The sequence below is a fragment of the Canis lupus genome, chromosome 15 (assembly GCF_048164855.1).
Source record: "Canis lupus baileyi chromosome 15, mCanLup2.hap1, whole genome shotgun sequence".
NCBI lineage: Eukaryota > Metazoa > Chordata > Mammalia > Carnivora > Canidae > Canis > Canis lupus.
Window position 1 is genome coordinate 16243 of NC_132852.1, and position 19117 is coordinate 35359.

General features: G+C 57.5%; 1 protein-coding gene across 5 annotated transcripts in view; it reads left to right on the forward strand.

Annotated features, from left to right (window-relative positions):
• Positions 1-4467: 4467 nt before the first annotated feature.
• Positions 4468-19117, forward strand: part of ARHGEF10 (Rho guanine nucleotide exchange factor 10) — a 99966-nt gene continuing 85316 nt past the window's right edge. For 3 of the 5 annotated variants that reach the window (XM_072775768.1, XM_072775771.1, XM_072775772.1), the window contains exon 1: positions 15697-15781. The gene's annotated coding sequence lies outside the window, so the exon portion shown is untranslated. Of the gene's footprint in view, positions 4711-15696; positions 15782-15898; positions 16147-19117 lie in introns of those variants that run through there. The other 2 variants (XM_072775770.1, XM_072775769.1) reach the window with 2 other exon arrangements.

The window sequence follows — 19117 nt, forward strand, 5'->3', positions numbered from 1 at the left end:
GTGCTGCTGGATCTCTCGCGCCAGAGTGTGGAGGGCACCCTGCACGCCCTAGAGAGTAGGGGCTGGGTGAGCGTGGGGCTCGGCCTGGGGGCAGGCAGCGCAGGGGACCGAGGGACCCCAACCCCATCCCCACCCTGACTCCCACACACAGGCAGCCCCAGGGCTCCCCCCATGGGCAGCTGGCTCCTCAGGAGCTCCCCCCAGGGCGGCCCCGAGGTCTGGATCCCCGCTGGAGAGGCATCAGGGAGAAGAGAAGCAGCCGGCGCTCGGCAGGGACCCACTGCCACCCACGGGAATGTGGCCGAGCCGGACCTTCCACCTCCGGCAGGACAGCACGGCACGAGGGAGCCCGGGTCGGCCAGGAGAACCCAGCTAGCCGCCCAGCGCCAGCACCAGAAATGATGGTGTTTCAACCGTTTCGGCGTCAGGACGACACGGCCCGAGGATCAGATCGCGGCACGGCGACAGACACACACACACCCCAAACCCAACAAACGTCGGAATCCCCCGATTGTTGTCAGACAGCAGCCGGACGGTTACAGACACGACGCTGGGGTCCCTGGTAGGACACAGGGAGGACGCTCCAGACCACGGCTGCAGAGGCGCTGGAGGCCCGGGGATGTGCCTGTGGGTGCCGACGGGGAGTGCGGGGCGGCGGGAAGCACCCTACAGAGGGGGGCCCCTCCTGGGAAAGGACGCCGGGTCCCCGCAAAGTCTCCGGATGCTGACATCTGTCCTCCTCTCCTTTCAGCTTCTGGTTTCCCCACTATTTTGTTCTTCCTGATTCTCCTTCGGCCTCCACCCTGCATCCAAGCCACTGACCACATGGGCTTCTTTACGACGTCGGGTCCCAAAAGGAGGCCGAGCTCTGGTTCCCGGGATCGGGAAGGACCATTGCCAAGGTTTATGCTGATCCCCCGAGCTCGTGCCTTCCCGGCTCTTCTCTCCTGCAGAACGAGGGGAGGCACGGGCCTTACAGGGAAGGAAGCCCACTCCCACTCGGGCGGGACCGTCCCTCGTGGAGGACGTCATCTGGGCCAAGGAGTGCAAGCGGGGCGATCAAGGACAGGTCGCAGGTTAGACATAGTCCGCTTTGAGGTTTGTCCTGAAGTGAGCACTCACCTTCGATGTCATGCTTTGTTAGTTCATCCATTTATTATTTGTTAAAGATTTTATTTTTATGTCCTCTCTACACCCAACATGGAGTTCAAACTCACAGTCCTGAGATCAAGGTCCCCCGACCAGGCCGGCAGGCACCCCAAGGCCATGTTTCTCATCTCTTTGCTGGCTCGCCTATCTCTGCACCCAACTGGGACATCAAGTCCATGACGGGGGAGCTTTAGCTACCTCCGAACCCGGAACGTTCTCGCTGTATCCCCATCCTAGAACGACCTTCGCCATTGAATAGCAATTTAAATAAATCGGCAGGCAAATGACTCCTGGTCAAGGAAATGGCCAACTTGTCACGTGTGTGGGCCCCACTCCCTGGGCTCCCGGGGAGGCTCTGCTTTCTTTAACATCGATCAAGGTCCCAATGACTCCACCGCACCTCGACGCGGGGGCTCAGTTTCTGCCCTGACACAGGCAGCACGTCGGCTTCAATTACTACCTATCAATCAATCAAAGGGAGCCTGGCCACTCGCTGTGGTTCGTAAGAACACGCAACTCTTGTTCTTGGGGTGGAGTTCAAGCCCCATGTGGGTGTAGAGATGACAGAAAAATAAAATCTTAAAAAGAAAATCAATCGGTCGGTCTGGGGGAGACACAGCCCCGGATCCCACAGGGGCAGGGAGCCAGCTGACCGGTCTACGCACAGTATTAGAAGCAGCAGAGCACAAAGTCAGAGCTTCCAGAAGTCTGCTACAGTGGGGGACACGCCGGCCTTGACGGTGCTCAGGAGGCGAAGTGGGGGGCAGCCCCTGGAGCGACAGGGTGGGCTCAGGGTCCCCGGGGTCCCAAGGACGGTGGCACCAACGGTTCCCAGGCCCAGGAGTGGGGACCCCGGCCGAGAGCCGCGGGACTAGGGCCAGCTGTCTGCCCTGTGTGACCACAAACTGCAAACCCCTGTGCAGTCACGGGGCCGTGTCCCTGGGCCGGGCCAGCAAAGGCCAGAAGTGGGAGGAGACCCTCCCGGGTGGGAGGAGCACGGGTCTCCCCCAGGGCAGTCCCTAAAACTTGGAGGTTTGAAACTCAGTCACTTGTTCGAGATCAAAAAACAAAGAAGCTGGGCCGCAGGCAGGGTGAACGCAGGGTCTGTAGAAGCGGCGGAGGCCCGGGGCCGGGGCCCGGGGGCTCCTCTGCAGAGGCCCCTGCAGACCGGGGGGCGGGATGCTCAGCTCCCGGCCCAGGGGACCCGGCGCCCCCGCCCGCATCCGCATCCCGCCCTCAGCGCCGAGGCTCGAGGCTCGGGGGCAGCACAGCGCCGCCTGCAGGAGGCCAGACCCCGCCTCTGACCCGCAGATGCATCTCCTCCGAAACCAACAAAGACTAGAAAGACTAGAAAGACTAGAAAGGACCAGAGAACATCGCCAGAAACACCAACTCTACCGGTAACACAAAGGTACTAAATTCATCTCTTTCGATAATCACTCTGAATGCAGATGGAACAAATGCTCCAAACAAAAGATATAGGACATCAGAGTGGATTAAAAAAACAAGATCCGGATTCCTGGGTGGCTCAGGGTGTGATCCTGGAGTCAGGGATCAAGTCCCACATCGGGCTCCTGGTGGGGAGCCTGCTTTTCTCTCTGCCTAGGTTTCTGCCTCTCTCTCTCTTTCATGAATAAATACAATCTTTAAAAAAAAAAAAAACAAGATCCATGTATATGCTGCCTACAGACGCTCACCTTAGACCTATAGACACCAGCAGATTGAAAGTCAGGGGATGGAAAATCATCTATCACGCTAATGGACATAAAAAGAAAGCTGGAGGACCCATACTTCTATCAGACAAACTAGATTTGAAACCAAACACTGGGGACACCTAGTGGCTCAGTGGTTGAGCATCTGCCTTCAGCTCAGGGTGTGATTCCCGGGTCCCAGGATAGAGTCCCACATTGGCCTTCCCTTGGGGAGCCCGCCTCTCCCTCTGCCTATGTTTCTGCCTCTGCTTCTCTCTGTATATCTCTCATGAATAAATAAATAAAATCTTTAAGTTAAAAAAAGAAAGAACAAATACTGTAAGAAGAGATGAAGAAGGGCATTATTTCATAATTAAGAAGACTATCAATCTCTATCTGATTATCAGATCAAACAACTGTAAATATTTATGCCACCGACATGGGAGTACCTAAATATAGAAACCAATTAACAACAAACATACAGAAACTCATTGATAATAATACAATGACAGGGGATTTTAACACCCACTTACGATCATCCACGCAAAAATCAACAGAGGAACAATGGCCTTGACTCTCTGGGCCAGAGGGACTCAACAGATAGAGTCAGAACATTTCATCCTAAAGCAGCAGAATACACATTCGTTTCAAGTGCACATGGGACACTCTCCAGAACAGAGAGTTCTGATGTTCTCCAGAACATCATGGGCCACAAATCAGCCCTCAACAGGTACAAGAAGATTGAGATCATACCATGCACATTTTCAGACCACAACACTATGAAACTCAAATTCAAGAGCAAGAAAAAGTTTGGACAGACCAAAAATACGTGGAGATTATGAACATCCTACTAGAGAACGAATGGAGCAACCAGGAAATTAAAGAGGAAATTTAGAAAATATATAGAAACAAATGAAAATGAAAACATATTTCTCCAAACCTCTGGGATGCAGCAAAGGCAGTCCTAAGAGGGAAGTACATAGCGATACAGGCCTACCTCAAGAAACAAGAAGTCTCCAATACGCGACCTAACCCTACACCTAAGGGAGCTGGAAAAGGACAGCAACAAAGCCTAAAGCCTGCAGCAGAAGGGAAATAATAAAGATGAGAGCAGAAATAGACAATACAGAAACAACAAAACAGTAGAATGGAATAGCGAAACTAAGAGCCGGCTCTTCAAAATACTTAATAAAATGGATCAAGCCCTAGCCAGCCTCATCAACAAGTAAAGAGAAGGGACCTTCTCTAAATTAAATCACAAATGAGAGAGGAGAGATCACAATCAACACCAGAAAAATAAGACAATTATAAGGGAATACTATGAAAGATTATACGCTAACAAACTGGGAGACCTGGAAGAAATGGACAAATCCCTAGAAATGTGCAAACGAGCAAAACTGAAATAGAAAGAAATCGAAAATGTGAACAGACCCATAACTAGCAAAGGAATTGAATCAGCAGGGCACCTGGGTGCCTCGGTGCACACCTCGCCCGCCTTCCTCACGGGACTTGGTCAAGAAGGTGAGGATTTTCGCTGGTCACTGGGTTGCCATAACCCACCCGGGGGGGGGGCGGGGGGGGCGGCCTCCCTGAGGGCATCGTCCCCCTCGTGCCCCTCGGCCTCCCTGGCCCTGCCGGCGCCTCAGGGGCCATCCCTCCCCGGTGCTGAGCGCTCTCCGCCCGGCCTGGGGCCTTGCTCCCTGTGCTGCGGCCCGGCCCGGGGACCTCCCTGCGCACCTCCCTGACCCCCGCCGCCCCCGCATTCCCTCCCGTCTCCGTCCTCAGGCTTCACGGCCCGCCCGGCAGACAGACTCTGGGCTCCGGGAGGCAAAGAAGCTTCCCCGGGGCAACTCAGGAAAGGGACGGACGGGTAAGTCGAGGCCCGCGGAAGGTGCGGAGGAGCTGGGTGGGGTGCGGGGGCGGGAGAGCAGCCTCGGGGAGGCGGCCGGGGAGGGGAGCAGGGTGGTCGGCAGCTCCCGGTCCCCCGGATCGTCGCCTTGGGCCACGGGGTGCACGGCGGGCGCTGCACCTGCGGTGGGGCCACGGGGCTCCAGGTGGTGCCGGGGCGGTCACCCAGCCGCACACCTGGGCAGCGCCCCCGCGCCCCCGCCCCGCGACCCCTCCCCCTCCCCGCCCCCGCCCCGCGCGGCTCCCTCCCCGCGACCCCCCGCCCCGCGCGGCTCCCCGCCCCTCCCCCCCCCCGGGGCCGCCTCCTCAGACCCGGTCCCGGAGGACGCAGTCCCTGATTGGCAGCAGCCAGAGCGCGCCTGGCCCGGATTGGGCGCGCCGGCCCGGGGGGCGGGCCTCGGAAGGCGGAACCGGAAGTGCCGCCGCGGGCCGCGGGGGCGTCGGGAGTCGTGGCCGGGGCCGGGTCGCGCTCTCCTCCGACGGGAGGACTCGGGAGCCGGGACCGCCGCCCGCGGGCTTCAGCTGGGGGCGCTGCTCGTCGCTCGCCCCGCCCTGGGAGGGAGGGGGGACGGGGGACGGGGACGGGGGACGGGGAGGGCACCTGGGTGGGCACGAGCGGCCGCGGCGGGGCGGGCTCCTGGACGCGAGGCCCCGCCCGCTTCCCGCCCCGCGCCGCGGAGCCGAGGAGGGAGGGACGGACGCGGGACCCTGGGCCTGAGGGCGACGTCGCTTCAGATCGAGGCTGACGGGACGCCCCCGGGTGCCGCTGCGGAGGGGAGCCGCGGTCAGGGCCCCGAGGCTGTGCCCGCCGGGCGGGGGGACGCGGGAATCCATTCCCGAGAGCCCAGGGCAGGCCCCCGCCTCCGCGCCACGGAAAACTCAAGGGTCCTGGGGCCCAACACCCGGGCCACGACCTGCCACGACCTTGGCGTGCCCTCTGCTGCTGCGGCCTGCGCCCTGCGCCTGCACCTGCGCCAGCTCCCACGGCCCACAGCACCCCAGTCCCGGCCCGCGGCTTCCCTGCCTTCCCCGCGCCGCCCCAGGGCCGCCCCAGGGGCCCCCAGCTCCCTAGGTCACCGGGGTCACCGCCCCAGGGGCCCCCAGCTCCCGCGGTCACCGGGGGTCACCGCCCCAGGGGCCCACCAGCTCCCCCGGTCACCGGGGTCACCGCCCCAGGGGCCCACCAGCTCCCCCGGTCACCGGGGTCACCGCCCCAGGGGCCCCCAGCTCCCGCGGTCACCGGGGGTCACCGCCCCAGGGGCCCACCAGCTCCCCCGGTCACCGGGGTCACCGCCCCAGGGGCCCACCAGCTCCCCCGGTCACCGGGGTCACCGCCCCAGGGGCCCCCAGCTCCCGCGGTCACCGGTGGTCACCGCCCCAGGGGCCCCCAGCTCCCGCGGTCACCGGGGGTCACCGCCCCAGGGGCCCACCAGCTCCCCCGGTCACCGGGGTCACCGCCCCAGGGGCCCACCAGCTCCCCCGGTCACCGGGGTCACCGCCCCAGGGGCCCACCAGCTCCCTAGGTCACCGGGGTCACCGCCCCAGGGGCCCACCAGCTCCCCCGGTCACCGGGGTCACCGCCCCAGGGGCCCACCAGCTCCCTAGGTCACCGGGGTCACCGCCCCAGGGGCCCACCAGCTCCCTAGGTCACCGGGGTCACTGGTCACCGGGATCACCACCAGGCACTGCTTCTGGGTCACGACCCCTGTCACTAGGAACGCACATTCCCGTGTGTCTGACCCCTTTCACTTGGCATAACGTTTGCAGATTTATCAGTATTTTCCATTTCTATTACTGAGTAGCAGCCCGTTGTATGAATAGAACAGGATTCATGTGTCCACAGGCGGCTGTGTTGTCTCCAGCTGCGGCTCCTCCAAAGAAAGCGGCCAAGCTAATTCTCCTACAAGACTTCAGTGGACACACATTTTTATTTAGTTGGGGTGAACGCCTGGGACTGGAAACCCTGAGCCAGATGCTCAGTGTCAGCTCAAGGTACGAGACACTGCAGACTGTTCCAGATAAGACCCCCGTAGGGGCTTATCTGCTGGGGGCTCAGTAGTGAGCCTCTGCCTCCGGCTCAGGTCGTGATCCCGGATCGAGTCCCACATCAGGCTCCCCGCGGCTTCTCCCTCTGCCTGTGTCTCTGCCTCTCTCTGGGTCTCTCATGAGTAAATAAAATCTTTAAGAAAAAACCAAACTCATAGGCACTCCCCTAACCAAGGCATGAAGATTTTACTTTCTCCACAGACTTGTCAACTCCCGGTATTGCAGGCTTCAGTACATCCTCATTCTAGTGAGTAAACACCTCATCCTACGGTATTTTTTAATGATTTATTTATTTAAAGAATCTCTACACCTCATGTTTGGGGCTTGAACTCACAACCCGAGATCAACAGTTGCCTGCTTTACCGACTGAGCCGGGCAGGCGCCCCCACCTCATTTAATTAAGTTAACAGTAGGGCTGGAGGGTTCCAAACAGAAGGAAGAGAGCCATACAGGGACATACGGAGTCCTGGAAGTCACTGGGGGAAAGGAGGGCGAGTGCTCCTTGGGTGCAGAGGTCCCTCTGGTGGACATAGAAGTCCTGGGCATCCGTAGGGCCTGCTGCCCCGCAGGTGGAGGACGGGTCCAGGAGCTGGAGCTCTCTGGAGCAGGTGGGATGAGGGGCACCAGGGGCGAGAGAACACCCTTTGGATGGCAGCTCAGGTGCAACATCTGTTGGGACTGTTTGGCCTCATCTCATCAACTGCTGGCCTTTCTGCTCTGTAATGATCCGCATCCTAGAAGTCTTCTACAGGCAAGCTCTAGGATTGTTCCAGTATTTAAACTGTAGTGTGATCGGCTGCCACAGCCAAGTTTGCCTTGGTCTCCACAGCCTGCAGATAAAAGCTGGAGACAGAGTAGCAGCCACAGGCTCGGCCCTGCTCCTCCCGTGACCTCGTATGCCCACGGGCAGAGCCCCGGCCTAGATTCCACGGCAGGCCAGTGGGAGACGCGCGGGGTTCTGAGGGTCGGGCCGGCCCACCCCCGCTCCGCACACGGCCTCACCGCTGGCTACACCGGCCTGGAGCACACGTTTAGGAAGGAAACCGCCCCGTGAGCCAGGGGGCTGGCACTCGAGGAAGCGTCGCACGATGCAGGAGAGGGCCTGGGTAGTGGAGGGCAGATCCCAGGAAGCGTTCAGCAGAGCAGCACTCAGCCAAGGCCAAGGGGGAAGCAGTTTCAAGCAGAAAGGAGGAGACCAGTCCCACCCAGGCCCGTGGGCCAGAGCCCCGGACTCCATGGGTCCTCCTCGGGATGCTGCCTCGGAGAGACGTACCAGGAGCAAACGCTTCCTGCTCCCAGCACCTCTGACACCAACTGTGCAGATTCCCTGCACTGGCCAATCTCTGGGGGCAGCTGGGAGTCCCGCTGTGTGGGGGGCAAATGCCACAGCCCCACAGGTGCCGCCCACACGCCAGCCGCACGTCCAGCCCCTGTGCTGCTGACCTGGTGGCTGTAAGTTGGGGCTCCCACCACCCCCTCCTAGGGTTCAGTGACTTGCTCTAGAGGCTCACGGGAAACCCTCACACATACCAGTTCATGCCATGATGCAGGTTATGAGACAGGATACAGATGAACAGCTGGATGAAGATGCACATGGGGTGAGGTCTGGGGGGACCCCGTGGAGTTGGGGTGCCCCCACCTGGGAGCTCCCTGAGCCCCGACTGCTGGGAACTCTATAGGGGCTTCCTCACATAGGCACGATGCATCACTAACTCCATCTCCAGCCCCTCCCGCCTCCCGGAGGATGTGGGGTAGGGCTGGAGGTTCCAAGCTTCTGCTGACCACCCCGCAGCCTGAAGCAATGCCCAGTCATCTTATTCCAACCAACATGCTCTTACCACCTAGAGATTTCAAGGGATTTCGGGGTCCCGTGTTGGGAATTGGGAGCAGACGAATGAATGTTTTTTATTATATCACAAATGTGTGACAAAAACCATGCTTCAGTAGGTGGAGGAGTGGACAGGGCAGTTGGGAATTAGAAAACGTGAGCACGCAGCATTCCCTGGAAGGGTCCCCGGGACAGAGGAGAAGCCCCACCTGCCCTCTCTGTGTGAGTGTCTGCCAGTTTGAGTGGGGGTCTGTGGGGGGTCAGCAGGATTGGCCTGTTTGATGCACCGAGATAAAGGTGTGTAAGAAGCCTGAATTCTGGGGAAGAAAGTTGCCAAGATGGAGTTGAGCAGCAGCAGGGGCGCCCTGTCCCGGATAAGAGCCGAGGACTGCTGGTCCTTCTGCTTGTGGATAGGAAGGGGCCAGGGGTAGGTCACCCCCAGCCTCAGGATTTCTAGATAAGAAATCCGTTCCTGTGTGTGGAGGTTGGAATCACGGTGGAGAGAGGGTTGGGGGGAGGTTGTGTGGTCCCTGCGGGAGCGTGCAGGCCTCCCAGGGGCCCTCAGGAGCCAGGCCCACCCTGCCCCTCCCCCTGCACTCATGCTGCCACTGTTTGGTCGTGGAGCGGCTGGCTCCCCTGACAGCTCTCCCCCTCCGCGTCTCCTTCCACTGGACACGCAGCAGAGCAAGAAAACAGCTTAGTCCTTGTTGCGAGGGCTCTGGGAACAAAAAAGCCCCTGTTGCCCGCCTGGAACAATGCTTCCTTCTCCCCAGCAGATTCTGGTGATCTGTCTGAAACAGAGGGGCAGTGTGAGCCCCTGATCGTCATCAGGCCCCCCCTCCACTGGGCTCCGGGCTTTCATCTCCCCCACCCTCACTGCAGTGCTCATCCACTCGGCCTGCCAATCCGCCGAGGGGACGTGGGCGGGCGGGGTGGGGGGACGCAGTGACCAGGGCATGAGGGCATGTGGAGAGAGTGGCCTCTGCACTTAAGGTGCCCACGTGCTGGTTCCCCTCTCCCTGCCCTCCTGCATCGCCTCCGGCTCCAACACGCCTTTCCAGTTCAGCGGGCAGGATCCTGGGCCGGGGTTGCGCCTCCATGGACACACTGCCCTGGTCAGTTATGTCCTGTTGTCCGTCGGGGGCAGTTAGCAGGTCAGGGCCAGGGATGCTTGACGTCCTGCGGCTCATGGGGTGGCTGCACCATCCTGGAGGCCAGTTTCGTCCACACCCCACACTGCCGACCAGAGCTCTGCTGGGCTGTCATAAATTTATATCTGACTCTGAAACCCAACTCTGCCCAACATGTGGGCACTGGAGTTCCCCGGAGTACAGCCCCGAGAATCAAGGCCGGATGGGCAGCCTCCGGTGAAGCCCGGGCAGCCGCGGCGCGGGACTGTCAGGAACTCTAGCAGCATCACAGCCCAGGCCGCTCCTGCTTTCCCCAATTCATTTCTCTCCCTTTTCTTTTTCTTTTCTTTTTTTTTTTTTTTAAGATTTTATTAATTTATTCATGAGACACACACACACACACACACACACACACACAGAGGCAGAGACCCAGGCAGAGGGAGAAGCAGGCTCCATGCAGGGAGCCCGATGTGGGACTCGATCCCAGGACCCCAGGGTCGCGCCCTGGGCCGAAGGCAGACGCTCAACCACTGAGCTGCCCAGGCGTCCCTCCCTGATTCATTTCTAACAGCTCTGTGGCTGTATACCTGCCCTACGACACACGGGGTGTGATCAAAGTCGTGACTCAGTGGGGTTGGACGTCTGCGCACACGTGTGAAGCCATCACCCAAGTCATCTCCACCCAGGACCCCCTGCCCAACCAGAGCCAGGCCTGATTGATTCTGGAATGGTGTCCGGGGTAACGCAGTTGCTTTTGTTTTACTGTAGAACTTTATAGAGACACAAGCTGATGAGTTGATAGGACATGAGATCACAGCAGGAAATGAACCGTGCCCCACCTCAATGCGTGTCTTTGGCTCTGCCCTCAGGGAGCGCGGGACACACTTCCCCAGGAGTGGCGGCCCCAAGGCCATCTGCAGCCTCTTCTTATCAGCCGCCCTGTCCCCTGGTGGCCCACGGCAACTGGCCCGTCCCCTAGTAGGTCCTCTGTACCCACCGTGTGCCAGGCACATCAGCAAGGGTCTGAGGGCATGTGGGGGACTGGCACAGAAACACAGTGGGGACTGTCCCTGGATCAGGGCTTCCAGGGTCAAGGCTGGCACAGGAGGAGCCGGGGTTATGGCGAACTTGCTGGAGGAGATGGGAGGAGGTGGGGCTGTGGTTGGGGCAGAACGTGAGACAGGCCATTGTTGTGGTAGTTCCACCGCCTGAACTCGAGATGTGTGTCTGGCCCTGTATTTGGTGTTGGGAGGCCCAGATGAAGCTTGAGGACCCTTGGCTCAGAGCCTGCTATGGAAGAGCCAGGCACACAAGAGCCCCGGTGGGCCAAGACCTCAGAGCAGTCTAAGCACAGCTGGAGGCATCGGAGGGACTTTCCTTGAGCCAACAGTGTGGCGTCCACATCCGCTGTCCATCTGAGACCCTGGCACTGCCCCAGTGACCACCCTCGCTTCACTGGGATGCTTGAGATGAGAGGCACCGGCTGTGATCCTCCCTGTTTGACTCCTCTCCCATCACACCATGTACGCTGTCACTTGACCACTGACATCACCTTTAGCACACACTCAAATTTTCAGCTCTGGGCAGAGTGCCAGGCAGGTGCGTGCCCACGGCCACATTTAATCTCCTCCCCAAGGGCATTCTGAGCTGAGGGTTGTAGCTAAGCCTGTCTACATAGAAGAATAATGGGGCCTAGTAAAGGGTCATGGCGTGTCCAAGGTCACCCAGCGGGGAGGTAGCAGAGACCTGGCCCTGGGGAGTTTGGCTCAAAAGCCCGTTCTGTCCTCTTACCCAGAACAGTACTCGCCAACCTCAGTTAAGTTCCCACCCCCAGGAGCCAGTGCTCTATCCCTGTAGGCCGCTCACCTCTCTTCTAGTGACAAGTTTCTGTGAGTAGGTCTATTGGCAGGGTCAGCTGGTGAAACGGGGCCACTAGGGGAGATGTTAAGAGGCCCATTGCAGGTGGGATTTCAGGGACAGCTGGGGGTCAGAAATCCCCAGGGTGGGCTGTGAGGCAGCTGACTGGGGCTCAGGCGTGAGCTGAGCCTCTGCTTCTGCAGAGGTGTCTCTTGAGTTCTCTGTCTCCGGAGAACCTTGGCTGTACAATCGTTCCTGCTGTTCAACATCCTCATTAACGCTTCCTACGGTCAGTCTAATTTTAGCCATTCTTGTATGAGTGTGATGATATCTCCTTGTGGTTTTCATTTCAATATTCCTGAAAATTATACTGCTGAGCACCATTTCCTGTACTTATTGGCCATCAGTAAATCTTTTGTGAAGTATTTTTTTAAATACACTATCTTTTCTCATTGATCTGTAGTAATTCTTTGTTAGCAAGTCCTTTGTCAGTATGTGTATTGCAGATCTTTACTCTCAGTGTGTGCCTTGCTTTTCATTTTCTTAATCATCACAAGATAAGCAGGAATGTCACATTTCATTGAAGTCCAATTCAATCCTTTTAAATTCTTAGTGCATTTTGTGTCCTACCCCAAAACTGGTATTTTCTACATTTTTTTCCAGAAACTTTATAGTTTAAGGCTATGATCTATCTCAAATTTCTAAATTCCATTTTTAATTCTAATTATTTGTAGATTATTTTCGATTTCTTATGTACACAATCCTAGTATCTGTGATTAGTCACATTTCCCCCCCTCACTCCTCATGCTTTTTGTTTTTCTTATAACATTGGTTATATTTTCTAATATAATTTGAATAGAATAGTGATGTTTGAAGATTTTTAACACAGCCCTCTCAGTATCCGTTAGAAAAAGTAGACAAAACTGGTAATAAGTACGACTGAATTGACATATATATATATTTTTAATTTTTATTTATTTTTATGATAGTCACAGAGAGAGAGAGAGAGGGGCAGAGACACAGGCAGAAGCAGGCTCCATGCACCGGTAGCCCGACGTGGGATTCGATCCCGGGTCTCCAGGATCGCGCCCTGGGCCAAAGGCAGGCGCTAAACCGCTGCGCCACCCAGGGATCCCTGAATTGGCATATATAGAACATGACATAGTAAGTGCAAATTCATTCTTTTCAAGTGCTCATAGAACATTTACCAAAATAGACTATATGTTGGGCCACGAAGCAAGTCTACAAATTTGCAAAGCCTGAAATTATATAGATTATATTCTTAGAGCAAAGGAGAATTGAGCCAGTCATAATGGAAAGAAGCCCAAAAAGTCTTTCAATGTTTAAAAATTAAACCTAACTTTTCTAAATATTTTAAGGGTCAAAGGAGGAATCACAATGGAAATTCTCAACCTTTCCCATATCAGGGCTCACAGAAAACAGCACTGTATCTGTGAAAAGCACTGTCATGAGTTGAGCCTTAAATCATATTTCCACCTGCCCTGGCTGCACGGGGCAGCCTTGGTCTGTGCCCCGCCCCCCCCCTCCGCCAGCTACCCTGTCTGGTGGCCTTCAGTTATGGGGGTCAACATTGCCAGATGGGAACGGAAACCTCCAATCTGTACTTCTAGTTCTGATGGTGCTCCTATATTGTCCTCATAGGTCTAAAACCACAATTTCTGAGTGAAACATGACATTATTTTTATGTCCTATTTCACTTTGTGATTGTCCTTAAGTTTTTGAAAACAAGCTTGTGAGCCATCTATTAGAAGTGTTGATTCAACCTGTGTTCACACTTCTGGGAAAACAAATAGAGCCAAATATTTATTAGGATTTACTACTGAGTACCTGCTTTTGCTGGACATCACACTGGCTCTTTGTGGAGTTCTCCGTTCTGTGATACGGATATTATTAGCCACATTTTTATATGGTTGGAGACTGTAAGTTACATGGGATTAGATCAGTGTCAGAAACCAAAGTGGGATCCCCTAATGGATTCCACATCCCTTGTTTATACACAGTACTACTCCCTTCTGAACTCTGGTCTACTTGATCTGGAAACGAAACAAGTATCAGGATTTTCTTGTTATGTTGCAAACTAAAGGATATCAGCTGGCCTTTTTACCTTTGTGCACCATGACCATTTATCATCTGGGTAGAAGACCGTTGAGGAAGGTACTCAGAACCCTAGGAATAGAGACATAATATTTTTTCTTTTTAAAAAAGATTTATTTATTTACTTATTTATTTATGAGAGACAGAGAGAGAGAGAGAGAAGAGAGAGAGGCAGAGACACAGGCAGAGGGAGAAGCTGACTCCCTACAGGGAGCCTGATGTGGGACTAGATCTCAGAACTCTGGGATCGTGCCCTGAGCCACCCAGGTGCCCCTGTTTTTCTGATATTGAAGTCACGAAAGGAAATATGCTTTGTCATTGATTCAGGCGCCAGTATCTTCACAGCCAGCAGCAACACAGGTCTGATAGAGTACGCTCAGCCTGTTCCACACAATGAGCAAATGCTAAAAATAAAAATTGCTAAAATATTCCCTTCCCTACTATTACTTGCTTCCCAACCATGGTAGTGTTTGTGCGTTATGACTGTGGTTTACATCAGTCACAACTGGCAGGACTTAAATAGAGCATTGGAGCTTCAGGGACAGGTAATGTTTAATTAATTGTGACAATCAGCTACTTGGTTTTATTCTAGAAGCCGAGTGAGTGGGGCCAGAGATCTCTAAGATGTCTGGCAGCTAGTTCGACAATTCTGACTTTAAATTACTTCTGTGATTCAGAGCTTGGGCGGGAGAATGGGAGGCTGGCTCTGGGAGCACCTCTGTTCCTGTAACCAGGTAACATTCTGTAGGTGTCATGGTGGTTTCTTTGTATTCCTGTTATTAAAGCTTTTGTGCCACGTTCCTCCCTTCAGGAGTCATTATAACAAAAATCCGTCTTTTTAAATTATAAATACTGCCTGTTAACCCCACCAACAGCACAGAGGGGCGTTGTCCCCTGGACGTGGGTGGGGATCTGAGCCTGTGCTGCGTCCTTGCCACAAACAGACCCGGAGGCCACGGTGCTTGGGAGCCCGGCGGCACCAGCCACTCGGGGTGAGCCCGCAGGTGAGGCTCTCGGTCCCAGAGCACTACTCTTTGGATCCCCAAATTGCCTGGGAAATGTGTGAAATCACTGCATCTCCTAGAGGCCAAGCCTGGGCGCGTCTGAGAGCAGCTGACCAGCGGAGCCAGGACCGCCCTGCTGGCAGGACCGGTTCACCAGGGAGGGGCGGTGCTCTGGCGGTGGCCTGCAGCCCGCGAAGTCCTGACCCCGACCCCACCCGCCAGCGTGTCGAGGGTCCTGCCCACGACCCCCCACGCGTGCACAGCCCCAAGGTCGGGAGAAGATCCCCCTGTCTGGGCGGGGGGGTGGGGTCCTGCCCACGACCCGCACGTGTGCACAGCCCCAAGGTCGCGAGAAGGTCCCCCTGTCTGGGGGCGGGGGGGGGGGGGGGGGGCGGTCCTGCCCACGACCCGCACGTGTGCACAGCTCCAAGGTCGCGAGAAGGTCCCCCTGTCTGGGCAGGGCGGGGGGGGGGTCCTGCCCACGACCCCCCACGTGTGCACAGCTCCAAGGTCGCGAGAAGGTCCCCCTGTCTGGGCGGGGGGGGTCCTGCCCACGACCCCCCACGTGTGCACAGCCCCAAGGTCGCGAGAAGGTCCCCCTGTCTGGGTGGGGCGGGGGAGGCGTCCTGCCCACGACCCCCCACGCGTGCAAGCCCGAGGGTCCGCGGGGACCGGCCTCGGGTCGGGGGGAGGGTCCTGCTCACTGCGCAGCCCACGCGGGCAAGCCCGAGGATCCGCGGGAGGCCCGCGCGTGGGGAGGACTCTGCCCCGGGCCCCCCCACGCCTGCGCAGCCAGGCGGGGCGTTGGGCTCCGGAGGGGCCGCGGGCGGCCACGTGGCCCCGCAGGAATGCGCGGGCGTGGGGGCGGAGCGCGGCCGGGGACGGGCAGGCGCGCGGTCCAATGGGCTCGTGGCGGCGTCGGGCCCGGCCAATCAGCGCGCGGGGGCGGGGCGGCCGCCGTGTGGGCGGGGCCGGGGCGCATCCCTGGACGGCGGCGGCGGCGGCGGGGCAGGGCGCGGGGCGCTCGGAGGGACGGCGGGCGGGTCCCGGCGGGTGAGTGCGGGCTGCGGGCGGGGCGCGCAGGGGCTCCGGGGGGCTCGGGCGGGAGCCGGGAGCCGGGAGCCGGGTGGGGCGGGGGCGGGGCGGGGCGGGCGTACGCGGGGCCCCCGACGAGTGCAGCTGCTCCTCCCAAAGCCCCTTCGCCGTGGCTCCCGAACTCGCCGGAGCCCAGGGACCGGTGGCTTCTGGGCTGCGCGCCCCGACGAGCGCGGGATGGGGCGCAGACCGCCCGGTGTCCCTGGTGCCCCAGGAGGAGCGCAGGGCACGGCCCCGGGCAGCGCCCCAGCGGCAGGGGGGGCCGTCCTCACCGCGGCAGACAGGGCAGGCAGCAGGCCCGAGCGGCGCCCAGGACCGTGCAGGTGAGGCCCGAGCGGCGCCCCCCCCCGGGGTGATGAGCAGGGGCTGTCGGCTGTGCGGGAGGCCCGCCAGGTCGGGGTCTGGGCGCAGCCACACGGCCGGTCGCGAGCTGAGCTGTTGATAGGAAGCCCGACTTCTCTCCTGTGAAGACAGTCTCGGGTCTGCTTTAGGAGGAAGGCAGTTACCGCTTCCAAGCAAGTGTTTGCCCTTCTCCCAGAGCATCACTGCTCCAGAAACCGAAGCGGGTGTGCAGGCCACAGGTCAGGAGGTGGGTCACTCCCACCCGAGGACGCTCCCCTCTGGACCCTAAATTCTCAACATAAACACCCGATTCCGCTCGTCACAGGGAATCAACAATCAGAAAAAACAGAGGTATTTGGCTCAGTGTGCTATTCATGTCCGTGACTCACTTTTGCTGGAGGTAAAACTTCTCATTAACCCAAAACCTCATGGGCTTTTGTCTTTTCTCTAGTTGAGCCAAAGAGTAAAAAGTAGCTGCCGGTGTTCTGGGTTTGGTGCAAGGGTTACATAGTTTCCCTGCAGGTGGAACATGGCAGGGGATAACTTTTTCACTGTTCATTTATTGCTTACAAAGTACACTTTGGACATTGTTACATAGGAAATAAGTATCAGAAAGCAAAGATGAGATTTACTGTTTCTGTTTTTAAAATCTAATTCGCAGCATTTCTTTGGCCCTCAGATAGGATTTGGTGGCCAACATCTGGGGTCAGGTGTACAGTAACTTTCTGTCATCAGATACAGACTTTGGTGATGCCGTTTGAGATGCTTTTTCCTAATTCATTGGTCTTTCCATTAAACAAGTGACAACTAGGGAAGAGGGAAAATTCAAAATTATTCAAGATGGCTTCCTACCTTTTAAAAGTTGAGCTTGGCTTTCTAGTTGGACTAAATGCATGCTCTTGATATTTTGAGGTGCCCTGTTTTCTCGGTAGTTTCTTTTGTGTTGAAGTCAGAAGGAGAGTCTTTGGGAATTCTGGATAGAGGCGTGCTGGTGGATCAAAGGGCTTGGGGTCAGGAGCCCTGGTTGAGTTCAGGAACTGCTTGCCTGACCCTGGGTGAGTCAGGGTATCCTACAGAGCTTCTGTTTACTCTTTATGAAATTGCTGGAAGGGAATGTCTGTGGAAAGGCTTTTTTTTTTTTTTTTTTTTAAGATTTGCTTTATTTATCCATGAGAGACACAGAGAGAGAGGCAGAGACCCAGGCAGAGGGAGAAGCAGGCTCCATGCAGGGAGCCTGACGTGGCACTCGATCCCGGGACCCTGGGGTTACACCCGGGGCGGAAAGCAGTGCTAAACCACTGAGCCACTCAGGGATCCCTTCCTGGTTGTCTTACAATCACCCAAGTGAATCGTACCTGCTGGTGGGAGGGGCTATCTCTGGGTTTTAATTTCCTATTTTAATTAAGTGATGGGAAAACGAGTTTTTGAGATATTGTAAAAATCTTTTTGAGTGTTAATATTTTTCTCTCCCAGGGACCACCTTGTGATATTAGAAATTACTTTTTAAAGTAGAATACAGCCTCCGAGCTGCCATGGGGTGCGGTGGGTGTGTGTTGGAGCTCGAGGAGTAGCGCATCGTGGTCGCCAAGGAAATCAGCCCCTTTAGCTTTCCTGAGAGGCTGCTGCCCTGCTGGCCCCTCCTAGGCTCTGGAAGCTTCACCCGGTGAGTCCCTTGCCGCTTGACTGGGCAAGTGATGAAAGGAAGAGAAGAAATGGTGAAGGGTGTCTGCGTCCCTGTACTCTGACAGCTGCACGTGGGAGGGGAACTCTGCCGCCGTGAGGCGAGTGGGGATCCCTGGGCTTTGCTTCGGGGGCTGAGGTCATGTCTTCATTCTCCGTGGCCGGAGCCCGACCCTTACCCGAGGGTGTTACTATTTTTAAGGAAGAACTAGGACACTTGCTCTGAGATGGGAATACCAAGTGGAAGGCTGCAGAGTCCGATGGAGGCATGATGATTGACCTTCGTCCTCGCTGGCGTGGCTCCTGTAGCTGCCCGCGTGGGGAGGCCCCGGAGCCAGCGTGGATCACAGCTTGCTGTGCGTAGGGAGCCTTTGCTTCTCTTCTTTCGCCCTGTTTCTCGGAAGGGGAAGTGGCGGGGTGCTGTGAGCTTGCTTTCGCGCGCGGAGAGCATGGTGGTCACGCTGACGCCAAGGTTCGTGGCAGGTGTCGGGGACCACCTGGCCCGAGGCTCTGGCACGTCAGTCCCTCGCTGCTCTGCCATCGAGCCGGGTTCTGCCTTTCTGAACAGCCGCTGGAGGGGCGAGGGGCGCGGAGGCTTAGGGCGTTGGCTGAGCCGTCGGTCCCGAAGGGGTATGTGTGGAGCCGGTGGGACGAGCCCAGGGGATTCCAAGGCTACGAGGACAGCATTTTTGAGGCCGTGAGAACATGCACGGGCGGAAAGAACTCGCTGGCTCTTTTCCCTCCCTGGGTGAGCGGGTCTGGGCCTGGCGGGGCCAGTTGATCGGAGGCCGGAGCTTGAGGGCTGTTGCTTGCTGCCTCCCACGGACGGGGACCCCCCCCCCCCCCCTCGCTGCACAAGTGATAAGAAGGTTGCTTCGTGTTTGGTTCTGGAGAGCTCGGCTCGGCAGGGTGGTGGGGAGCGGCCTCCTCCTCAGAGGCACACACGCGGTGTGCTCTGCGTGGGCCTGTGAGTTCCGCCAGCACGCTGGCCGCTGCAGTTCCCTTTGCGTGGAGCAGGCCACGTTTCCCTTGGAGCTGAAATCTCCGCTCCTGCCCGTGGGTTCTGAGGATCACACGGGGCCGGGTCTCCAGGGTCTAGTTCAGGTCTCATTCCGCGTGGGCCTGCCGTGGGAGGGTGGGTGAGCGGCCCGCTGGCACTGCTGCACGCTCCTTCCTGAATTATCTGCGGACAGAGCCTGACTTGCGATGACTTAGCGGAAAAGGGGGACAGGTGCACCTCTCCGCACGCCCCCAGGAGGATGCGGGGCAGCA